Below are 12,366 nucleotides of genomic sequence, written 5' to 3'. Positions count from 1 at the left end.
GTTTTTTTTTTTTTTTTTTTTTTTTTTTTTTGGTACCGGGGATTGAACTTGGGTCCTTGTGCTTCCGAGTTATCATTTTATTACTTGATAGTGTTCTTTGATATACAAAAAGTTTTAATTTCACAAACTCCGATTATCTACTTTTTCTTTTGTTGTTTATGTTTTCGGTGTTATGTTTCAGAAACCACTGACCACAAATCTACAATTCCATTTTGTTCTGAGATTTCAATAGTGTTAGCTCTCCTACTTAGGCCTTTGATTTATTTTGAGTTAACTTTTATATGTGATATAAGGAAAAACATAAAATTTGTTCTTTTCCATGTGGAGGTCCAGTTTCCCCAGCCTTATTTGTTCAGAACATGGCTCCTTCTCTGTTTAGCTGTCTTGTAAGAGATGAGTCAACTACAGACAAATGGGTTTATTTCCAGATTGCAGTTCTACGCCCTGGGCCTACACATCTGTCTCTCTGTTGGAACCACTGCTCTTCTGTGTGGCACCAGAGAGTGAACCCAGGGTCTTTGCACTGAGAACTACATCCCCAGCCCCTTTTTACATTTTTAATTTCTCGCCAAGTTGCCCAGACTCCCCAGGGCTGGGCTCCAGGTACCCGAGTTTGGTACCACACTCCTTCTGTGCAGACCTCTCTCCTGCTGCTGTGTTATCTGTCACAATTTCCATGTCAGATGGAAAACACTGGATTGGAACTGAGGAGCTTCTTCTAGCTAGAAGCACAAGAGCTGCCTTTTTCAAATAACTTTCCCCTTGACAATTAGATCCCAGAAGTACAGGAAAAGAAGGAAAATAGCTTCAGATATCAGCTCCCTGCTCCACTTGAGAATGGCCGTCTCCTAGGTCAAAGGTCATGGGTCAAAGGGTACAAAGTTGAAGACCTTTGATACACAGTGCCAAGCTGAACTTCAGAAAGGCGGTGACTTCTGTTGGGACACCGGCAGCTCACAGAATCAGAGAGAAACCACAGCTTGGTGGTGGGATGCAGTTCAGGGTGGGAGGTCCCAGCCCGTCCACAGAGGCAGCACGGGGGCTGCCAGGCAGCACCCTTGAGTCCTTCACAGGCTCAACGCCTGCGTACTTCTGGGGGCCCACAGCCTGTCACACACTCCGTGGTGCAGTCATGTAACGCCACATCACATCAGTCTTTCTTCCTCCTTTCCTTCCTTCCTTTCTTCACTATTGAAGATTGAACCCAGCTCCCCTGTACCTGTCTGTCCATCTTTTGATTTATTTATTTCGAGACAGGGTCTCACAAGTCACTAAACTGCCCACAATGGGCTTGAACTTGTGATCCTCCTGCCTCAGCCTCCCAGAGTGCTGCAAGGACAGGCATTTACCACCCTGCCTGCCTCGAAAGGATTTTTAAAGTAGTAAATTTGCTAAGAATTCTTTATTTTGGTAACAACCTACCTGTCTATGATACAATCGACTCAGTATACAGAACCAAGTAGCACCATGTTCTGTCGGCACACATTACCAATGCAAACATGAACTGGTTTTTATCTTCCGAGGTTCTTCCCTCCTCCTCATTTAAAAACACTTCTGCAGCACACCAAGCTTGAGAAAGCAGATGGAGGGGTTCTGCACACACCTCGCCCACTCCTCCCAGTGGTGACGTGGAGACACAGTGCAGCACCACTCGGGAAATCGACCCCGACACCGTCACACTCGGTTTCCTGTGTCACTTGCACTTGCACCTGCGTGTGTACACGTGTGTGAAGTTCTATACAATTTTGTCACCTTCGTCGGTTCCAACACAGCCCAAACACTGGACAGTTACAAAAGCACAAGGACCATCCCTCGTGCTGCTTTTTCACAGTTTTCTTTTTTATTTCTTCATTGCTTTTTGGAAACAGAGTCTGGCCATGTAGGCCAGGCACCCCCTGCCTCAGCCTCTGAATGCTGGGAAAACAGCTGTGTGCCACCACTATGATTTCCCTTTCATATTAAAGGAGAGATATCGTTTTAGGACTCAGTCCTTTTCCTAGAAAGCCCCGTCACACTAATGGGTGAAATGCCGGACATCAAGGCCAACTGATGGCCATTCGTGTGGGCTGGGCTGGGCAGGTTCCAAAGGCATCCGATTCCTAAGCTCAGAAATCGAGCCACCTTGACACACGGGGGACCCTGGACAGCTCTGCCTGGGTTCGAAGACCCCAAGATTAACTGTGTGACTGCACCGGTCCCTTAAGCGCCCCGAAACCTGCATCCCCTGTGGAGAAAGCGGCTAGGACGGGGCGGGGCCACCGCGGGTCCGGCTGGGCGCACAGTAGGTGCTGGTGGAGGTGATGGACGTCGAGTCAGATCTGCCGGGAAGGAGGCCGGGACCGGTCTGACAGAACTGAGACAGGAGGGAGACGCCCCCAAAGCTACAGGAAGGAGCTTGGTCGTCTCTGACAGCCCCGCCCGGGAGCTTGCGCGGCCAGAGCACGGGAAGCACTAGCCGGATGCCAGTAAATCTCGGGAGCCGAGCTTGTCACTCGTGCCTGAGAGAGAGCTGTGGTGAGGATGGGTCCCTGCTGAGACCGTGCTATTGCTGCTGCGGGGGCCGTGCTGAAGGGATCCGCGATAAACTGAAAACGGATGGGGCCGCTGCCCGCGCTAGTTTCACAGCGACGACAGGGCCGGTCGCGTGTCAGGATTGCCCACAGGATCTGCGTGAAGTGGCCGGGTCTGCTGGAGCCTGATTAACAGCTGCTCCAGGGCTGGAGTCAGCGCGTTGCCAACTGGCTGGAGAGATCCGCCCCGCATGAGCCGCACTCTGTCACAGGGGCCCGGACAAGGTGAGAAATGAGGTCTCAGCTGCGAACCTGCAGTTAGGCTCCTGGTGCAGCTTTGGAGGGCGCCCTGCAAGGCCACTGCACACAGCACTCCGAGGTGCGACTGCTGGCATCTAAGGGGCATTAATGGGGCAACAGGAAGCCGGGGTCCAGGCCAGGCTGTGCCACCGAGGGGCGGCGCCCTGGACACCTGCGTGGGCCAGTGTCCCCAACTAGAAAGAGGTGACCGCAGCGATGACACAGCTCTGCCAAGCTCTGGGAAGGCGCTGCCACTGTCCCTGCCACCCTGCGTTGTGCCCGGCCCTGAGCGTCGCAGAGAAGGCCTTTAGCCACCGAGTTCCTGTCCATTAGAGGCTTTACTGTGTGTCCCAGCTCATCAGCCACTGCGCTTACTGAAAAAGGAATGAGCCTAACACAAGGTCCCTGCTCCTCGACGTGATGTTGAAGTCTAACCCGAGGCTGTTCACGAGGTGAGGCCAAGGAAGTCAACCTGGTGGGCATCCGCGGGTGCCGAGGCGCCACCACCTCTCAGGCTGCTTTCTTGCTCGCGGTGAAGCCGGCGTGTGCGACGCGATGGAGTCGCAGGAAGCTCGCGTTTAATTGCTGTCTGGAGAGCGGTGGCGGCAGCAGCCCTGATCCCCAGGTTGGGACGTCCACCTGGGCCCCAGCGCTGGACCCTCAGATTTTTTAATGTATATATTTTAATTGTTCATTTATGACTATGTTGTTCAGAAGTTTGTATGCTGCAAGCCCTGGGAAGCCCAGCTTAACTTTCTGAAGCAAAAGAGGTGATTTATTCCCTCATGTAATTGAAAGTCTGGAGAAAAGCTGAGCTTGACTCAGGGTCATGATGTCAGTAGGGACAGGGTCGCTCACTTGTTCACCTCCTCAGTGGCCGCTTCGTGTGTGGCCATCATGGCCATCAACAGCTGCTGAGATGAGCACTTCTGGCTCCCAGACAGGTCCTCTTCCCCACACCCCATGAGGGGCTCAGGCCCTGCTGTGCGAAGCCTGGGGCCCAGAAAGGAAGTGCTGACCCCTGGCCTGGCACCGCAGGGGCCGGGAGCATGGAGCTGGGTTGAGGGCCACGCAGCAGCTGGGCACAAATAGCGCAGGGCAGCATCAATGACAGGGATGTTAGGAAATTCAGAGAACTAAAAGAAAAAGAACTAAAATATCCTATCCCCCCGCCGGACTGAGAGTTACCGAGAGTTCACACCACAGCGGATCTGCTCCCGGTTCTTCTGTGAGAGGAAGCTGTGCTAAGGGCTTTGTCGGCACCATGTTGTTTATTCTCCACACGGCGACCACGAGGTGGGCACCATCATGTTTTGCGTTGCAGAACTGTAGTGCAGCACCCCAGCCAGGACACGGACACCGTGCATCTTCTCATGCGGCCTTCCCATGTCGCTGTGTGCGTGTGTGGGTGTGGGCTCCACCTCAGTCATGGTACTGAACAGCCATGGATCGTGGGGACCCCCTGGGCTCGGGCACAGCAGTGCTTGAGGGGAGTGGTCCCCTTAGTCTGAGTCTTTGGAAAGCCGTGTGCTCATTTTACAGATGAAAACCCAGGCCCAGAGGAGCTGCAGCTACACAGCTAGCATTTCCTGGAGTCCGATTTGAATTCATATTTGCCTCCAGAACTCAGGTTCTTAATTACTGTGGTGCCCCCTGCTAGTGTCCATGGTCAGGTCTCCCAGGCCGGAGGACTCGGGTGGGGGTTTACAGGCAGGCAGGTTCATGGGGAGCCACAACTGGGGGTCTGGGGGGCTGAAGTCTCAGCGGGGCCTGCAGACACACAGGGACACGGCAGAGAGGGTCCTGCACCCTAAAGCAAGGCCGGGCCTTTCTGCCCAGCGCCACCAGGGGGCGCCATGGGCAGGTGGGATGTTTGCCCCAAACTGGGGAAGAAGCTCAGTAGGAAGAGTCCGGGAAGACAGGGCCCCTTTGGGTTCTGCTTTCCTTCACTATCCTCCTACACAGGTGCTACAGCTGGGTTTTCCAGCAGTCATTTCCAGCATTTCTTCTTCCCCTAAGCTGAGCTCCTGCTTCCTTCCCTCCAAGAAGAGCACAGTGGTGGATGGGAAGCCGCCGGGCCTGCTGGGGACAGGTTGGGTGAGGGGCCGTGGGACAGGAGCTGCCCCCAGCCTCCCTGCACCTCTGTCAGCCTTGAGAGCAGACTTCCTGCCCTGGCCTGCACACGCAGGCGGGGCGGTCCTTGTCTGGCCACGGTGGGGTCAGCAGTGACCCCAGCTTCTGTCTGCACCGCCGCTGTTCTGGGCTCTCAGTGTCTCTCCCTCACGGAGCCATAGTGGGGTCACATGGATAACTGTGAGTGTGGATCTGGACTGTTGGGCACCCAGGACCCCACGCCCCAGCCCTGGCCATGTCCATGGCTGCCCACGTGTGGGAGGCTGTGCTGAGGCACAGGTTAGAGGTGCTGGGGTGGCAGGGGATGAAAGGCTGAGGGCCCGGGGTCAGACAGACCTTGTGAGAACTCGTGGGCACTGTGTGACTTGGACATTGGGTGCCTCTGTACTGGCCTCAATGGCCCTGGTGTCGATGGGGGTCTTGTGTCACCCTGGAGACCCCTGGTGTGCAGCTGCCCAATTGCCACATCCCCACTTTCCTTGCCATCGTGTTGCTCTGTGACCCCCTGAGGGACAAGCGTGCCCTCCTGGCACCAGCATGCAGAGCCCTCCCCTCAAGGGCACAGCCAGAAAGAGGACCCAGGCAGTGGCCTGTGATACTGTGCCTCAGGAGGCAGCAGCCTGCACCCTGGGTGGGGACCCTGGGAAGTATCCTGTGCTCTCCCCTGGCTGGGTGACAGCCAGGAGGCGAATCGCTCCACGTCCCCACTGCCTGCTCTCTGTCACCGTCCATGGCTGTCCTGGCACCCCTGCGTCACCCCGAGCCCCGCTGTGGTCCCCACGGTGGGCCCAGAGGCGGGTCTGTGTCCAGATGCCCTTTTCTAGCATGCCAGTCGGTGCACCCCTCTCGACAAACCTCACCTCAGCAGCCCCCTCCAGGTGAGCAGCCTTCTGCCCACAGGCACCGCCCCTCAGGGACCCTGGACCAGCAAAGCAAACAGCGCAGAATGAGCACCCAGGCGGCGGCCGTCTCTCACTCGGCGTGGGGCAGTCGCACACTGGCCGCTGCTGCTTGCCGCACTTCCAGTGGTGCCTTCTCCGCGCCAGCCGGGGCCGAGGCTCTAAGATGAACCGAACGCAGCGCCTGACCCACGGCGCCGTTCTGGATGGAAACATGGACGAAAACAGGGGCGACCCTGGGGCCTTCACGGCCAGAGGTTTTCCTAGGTCAGTGAGTTGATCTGAGCATCTACAGGCATCTGGGCTTGGAACACATATCCTGGTGGCACCAGAGGATGAAGGAAGCGTGTTGTTGAGAGGGAAGAGGTTCCTTTTGTCTGGCTTCTTTATATCTTCGGGGGAAAAATTTCTACGTGTCATGGTCGAACACTGCTCTGATTTCTTGCGCAAAGTTTAAGGAGACCTTTACCCTTCCTAATACATCATTTTGATGAAGCCAAAATTCCCTGAGATTCTCAAGAATGACAGAGAAAATCCTTCAGAAATGGTCCCCACTGGTGACTGAAGAGGAGGTGAGCACGGCTCCTTCCCGCATGTTGCCATACATCCTACTTGAGTGCATGTTGATAGTGTATTCAAACTGAAATAAAAATAAAATACTATTGTGCCATTAAACCCAGCCAATCCCTCCCTCCACTAATCTCCAAACCCAGTTCTTGCGAACACATGGCCCGCTCAGCCCGCTCCTGGCAAAGACGAACAGCAGAAGACAGGCTGAGAGGTGAGACCTTCATCTTTCTGAAAGCACATCCTGTCATCCTTCAGTATGTATGGGGTGCACACGCGGTGAGCACTGGGGCACCCGCTGTCCTCTGCTGCCCGAGGACATCGCAGCAGAGTAGCTGTGGACTGAGGCTCCCTGCAGAAGTCTGCAGGGCCAGTGATGGTGCCACAACCCAGCCAGACCTGGGGAGCCCGGCCCCGGCCGGGGGTCTGCAAGGGAGCAAGGGAGCTGGGGCCCCGGCCAGCAATGGAGAGCAGGACGCCAGCCCAGGTGGTGCAGGTAGGCGTTGGTGGACCAGTGGACAGCACGCAGTGAGGTCCAGCCCCTGATGAAGAGGGCGTGGGCTGGGTGGACGAGGGCCAGGGGCCTCAGCTGGTCCTGCCACTGCAACCCAACGCCTGACAGGCGCTTCGTGGACAGCACGGTGTGCTTCTCACAGCCAGTGGCCAGCGCGCCTAGGCCCCCGCAAGGCCAGGTCCCTTCCCAGGCTCCGCCCTCACCTCAGGGCCTGTCGCCCTAGCAGCCCTCAGCAATGGGATGTCACAGATGGGCAGGGGACGCAGCCTGACTTTTCAGCAAAGGGCAGCCGTGATCTAGAACCAGGAAACCCACCTGCACTCACTGGCACCTCCCAGCCTCCATTTCCCCCATGCCCTCCTGGCCCCACAGAACTGATCCAAAGGCCAGTACAGCATTTAAAGTGGAAGGAGTAGAAACCCCTTGCAGCCTCTGTGGGTGCAGCCGCTCAGGTCCTGTAGGTCACACTGCCCTCTGTGAAGTCCCTGCCACTCTTCCTGGACTCCCGGACCCCAGCTCCACTTTGGGTCAGGGCTGACTTCCCTCAAAAGCTAGGCCTGCTTTTCATCTTGCAGCACTGGAAAGGGAACCCAGGGTCTTGCACATGCCAGTCCAGTGCTCTGCCACCGGGCTGCATCCCTGGCCTTTTTAAAGACAGTGTCAGTGTTTCCTAGGCTGGCTTCCAGCTTGAGATCCTCCTGCCTCAGCCTCCTTAGTGGCTGGGATTACAGGCCCCATTCCCCTTGCATCTTAGCTGGCATCTAAGCCAAACCTTCCTGGTTACCCGTACACTGCAGGTCTGTGCATCCTGCAACATGTACTGGTCCTTCTGCCGTTTCCTCCTGTGGGCGGCCAGCTCCACCTCTGCAGCCTTCCTAGCTAGGACCTGCTGGGCTGGTACCTATCCTGTGCCCGGGGACCCAATGCAATGGGCTCCATGGGGCAGGTGGGCAGGGCAATGAGAAGACCAGGGAGCAGAGAGGCACAGGATGGAGGGGCAGCACCGCCTGGGGGGCACTGGGAAGGGCAGTGAGACAGGAGGGGAGGCTGTCGGGACAGGGCCTGGAGTGCCACGTCTGGGGCAGGATGTGCAGGGCCGCAGGGCTAGGAGGCCTGTGCAAGGACCGAAGTGAGAGTCTGAGCAGGGTCCCCCAGAAGGCAGGCGGGGAGCTCAGGGGAGCCGCTGTCCCTCAGCTCAAAATATAAACGAAGAGGCCGGAGCCCATATTAAAATATAAATCAGCCAGGTTGCAGCCTGACTTTTCAGCATTTCTGGTGGGAATGGCTCTAAAAGGTAGTCCAGGCCCTGCCTCTTGACTCCAGATGCATCTCCTCTGTCTCTTCCGAGTACTGATTGACTTTCTGGGGGTGCAGAAGGACAGTGGTTAGAGGTGCCCCTGCTGCCACATCCCGCTGGTTTTCCGGAGTGGTGCTCACTGCCCCATCTGTGTGCCCTGGACCACCTCCTGGGGTGAAGGCCCCAGGCGGAGCATCCAGGAGGAAGACAGGCGTCAAAGGGGTCAGGCGCAACTGCTAAGTAGGAAAGGGAGAACCCGACTTTTCTTAATTACTTAGCACACAGAAAACCACAGGCAACACCCAGACTGCACAAATCTTAAGATTGAGCCCTTTTCCTCCGAGATATTTTTAAGTTAAAAAAAACAAACTGATAGAAACTTCCTTCGTTAGCCTGCCCTCGGATCTGTCGTTATATCCAGCAGAGTCTCAAGTTGCTCAGCAGTGTTTTCCGCTTCCTGAGTGAGACGAAGATTTAGGGCACTTTAACAACTCGCTGAGCCTGCCTGTCTTCATTATTTTTCATTATGTAGAGATTTTGTTTCATTTCTTGTGTGTATATTAGACTTGGGGAAAGCAAATTATCTTTCCAATCTGCTAGTCCTCTCTGCTTTTTTCCCACACCTGACGTGGAGTTTCCTGACCACGTGTCTTCATTCCACACCACCTGAGCAAGACTCGAGACTCGGCTTTTCTTCTTCCGCATTTTCAAGTCAGGCCTCTGCCGCGCTGCCACGGAGAGCCTGTGGCCAGCGCCGGCTGCCCGGCCGAGACACCCTCTTCTCTCCCCGGTGGATCTGGGGCAACTTAAAAAGACTCTGTGGTTCAGAGCTTCTTTGCGTCGCGCTTGGCTGCGGCTCTTACCGCACCTCCTGTCCGAGTGAGCAGGACCCCCGGAGTCCCCCCCCGAGACTTGCAGATGGACGGACTGCTCTCAGAATGGAACCAGGTAATGGGGGTCTGAAGTACTTTGCAAACTATAAACCTGCACATGGCGGCTAATTTGGATTGTAGGGCATTTGGGAGAAATGTTATTGATATTTAAGAAAAATGGTTCAGAGGACAGCCAGGTGTTTCTCACAAGGAACAGGTAACCAGTTAAACGTGTGATAATTAGACCTGGGGGCATAGACGCGTGTGGTACGCTAGGGGTCTGCGGCCCTGTGGGGTCTTCCCCAGCCACTCAACCCTCACGTGTGTGCCTGCGCCCTGGAAGCGGATCCCATCCTCTCTAAGAGTTTCTTTGCTGGCCGAACTCTCTGTGCAGCACACCCGCATCTCCTCTGCTAAGGACCCCGTCCATCCCCTCCCCAAGCCCTCCTGACTTGGCTCCACCCAGTTTTGGGGGGACCCACGTTCATAGAGAAATGCGGTGGTGATGTGGGGAGGATGAATAAAAATACATTCATGAACTAGAAGGTGGGAGCTGATTTAAAAGACAGAAACTCAGGACAGACACAAGACACTCCCTAGGCCCCACACCCAGGAATAGTGTTTATAAATCTGGCTTTCCTGCTGACTTCGTAAGGGGAAGCATCGAATTACACAGACGGTCAGCACACGTAAAACACTACACTGACCGCTACAGCCGTCCCTCATCTCCTTCATCACTTCAAACATTGAAGAAAAATATATGTTTAAATGCAGTGGAGCAGCCAGTGAGAGTTTCTGGATTATACTGCTGAAGTCAGGAGACTTCTTTTTAATCCTAAATACTTGAACCTGCTAGAAATTCCATCTAATTACTCAGGACATTTTGGGTGTGAATATCTGCCTGAGCTTTTAAGGACAGCCAGCTTTCAGTGGGGGAGAAAGCGGGACAAGTTATGAAAGTATTTGTAAAGCTGTGCTCGTCACGGGAGGAGAGGATGGGACACGGGGCGTCTGCTCTGCCCGCCCACGCCCAGCTCCGAGTCACCTGCTCCCTCGTGAGCTGTCACACCAGAGCGAGTCAGACACGCGCTGTCTCTGTCTCGGCTGCGGCTGCGGGAGAGACGTAAGTGGAAGTGACCTCCCCGCCAGCCGCCGGTGCCGAGCCCAGGAGACGTGACAGGATGAGTGATGTAGGTTTTTATTATTTATTTTTTGAAAAGCAGTGAGGGAAAAACATTTAGGGACGACCAGGTATACTCTGCAGAAATGAAAAGTCCAATTTGGTTAGGCCGGAGAGGCAGGATCCTGCTTGTGCCTGCTCTGGACGGCAGCTTCTGTCTCCGTGCAACACCCGGGCTGGCCCTCGGGGCAGCGCCGACCTTCTTCTCCGCTGTTAGCCCGGGCAGTGGTTCCCGGAGCCCCGCATACTGGGCTGGACTACACAGCCCTTACCAGTGGCGATAGGGACAGCAGGAAGTGAGCGCGGTCACTGCGCTGTGCAGACCTGGGTTTGGCTGTTGCTGAATGAATCGATGTGTATAATGGGACCCTCATTATATTAAAAAATTATAAAATTTTATTTGCATAGAAAAAAAATCTGGAAAAATACCTAACTGGGTAATAAGTGGATTCCCCATGGCCATGCGGACATGTTCGATATTTATGCTATTTTTAGCTGTTTTTTCCCACTTGATTTTTTTCAGCGACCAGGAATTACGTAATGATTTTTTAAATTGTCAGAACGCCTTGTTCCTCCCCGATTTGAAGTAGACTGTTCAAAGCGAAGTGGGTGTGAAGAGCTGGGCTGCCCTTGGAGGGCGCGTGTTAGGCCCTCGTCCTCGAGGCTGTGCCTGCCTCACACGCTGCAGCCCACCGCGAGGCCGGGTGTTTAGCTCGAGAGGCAGTGACAGAGAACTGTGACCCCTGAAGTGTGCTTGCGTGACATAAGAAATGGGGTCTCCTCTCGCTCCGGAGAGGGGAGCCTTGTGGGAGTCCCGAGGGGCACAAGTAGTCCAGGGATCTCGCGCCTGCAGGGAGCTGCGGCCCTCACGTGAGGGAAACCGGCGGGTAAAGGGACACACACGGGCTGTACCGCGGGAAGCCCCAGTGGGCGCCAGTCACCTGACCAGAGAGGACCCTCAGCGCCTTTCAAGGTCATCACCCTGTGGCACTCGGAGCATGGGCAGGATAGTGAGGATGACCTTCATTTCTTCATCCATTGAATTCAGTGTACAGTCTGGCGGTGACCCTGCTGCCGGCATCTGTTGTGCTGACAATAAATGGCTCTGAGCTCAGCACCTAGGTTCCAGCCCAGCCCTGGGCCCTCTCCCAGGTGTCTGAGGGCTGCTCAGGCCCCAAGACAACAAACAGGGCAGTTGTACACCAGAGGCAGGTAAACTGAGGCAGCAGGCCCACAGGCGGGAGGGGCCCCACTCAGAGCTGCAGCGCCCCTTTGGGTTCCACCCCGGGCTAATTTCTCCTGATGCCGCAGATAGGAAGGAAAGAGAATCCAGACAAAAGAATGTGACCTCAGAAAGTACAAATACAAAATTCAGCATGTCTGCTGTGAATGGATCTCACATAAAAACAGAAGGTGTAAAAACTATAACTAACCGAATGCTAGTTGATCAAGAGCCAGATATGGGCTCCTTGACTGTACAAGCAGGCAGCGGGCTTGAGCTATCCCATGTCACACACCTGGAGCTGGGCTGGCCCTACAATGTCCTCCAGGAAGACGCCTTTCCACTTACCTTCAGGAGGCCAGGCCGAGACTCACTTTCCTCCAAGGGTGGTGCTTCTTGAACGAGGAACCTTGGCCAAAGAGCTCTGAATTGGAATCTGGGTAACTGAGCTTGAGGAACCCGCTTTTTGACTTTTCCCTCTCACAAGCTCACAGTAACGCATATGTTAGCATTTTGAAGTCAGTTCTTAGCTGGGCCTGGTGGCACATACCTATGATCCTAGCACTCAGGAGGCTGAGGCAGGAGGATCACGATGAGTTTGAGGCCAGCCTGAACTACATCATGAGGTCCTGCTAAATAAACAAACCAGTCAGTGATAACTTCTTGAAAAAGTCTCCAAGTTGTCTAACACAATGTTGACTCACTGAATTATCTGTCCAAACTGGTTTGACCCAGAACTCTATCAACATCTGGCAGAGTACTCAGCAACAACTGCCTCAGATGCCCCAGGCATTTTTATAGCCTGGTGATCAGATGCAAAGACTACTATGGAAATAATGATAACAAGATTTTTTTTTTTTTTTTTTTTTTTT

This window comes from Fukomys damarensis, unplaced genomic scaffold (assembly GCF_012274545.1).
Source record: "Fukomys damarensis isolate Sample0158 unplaced genomic scaffold, DMR_v1.0_HiC HiC_scaffold_33, whole genome shotgun sequence".
Lineage (NCBI taxonomy): Eukaryota > Metazoa > Chordata > Mammalia > Rodentia > Bathyergidae > Fukomys > Fukomys damarensis.
Note: the sequence above shows the minus strand (reverse complement) of the source record.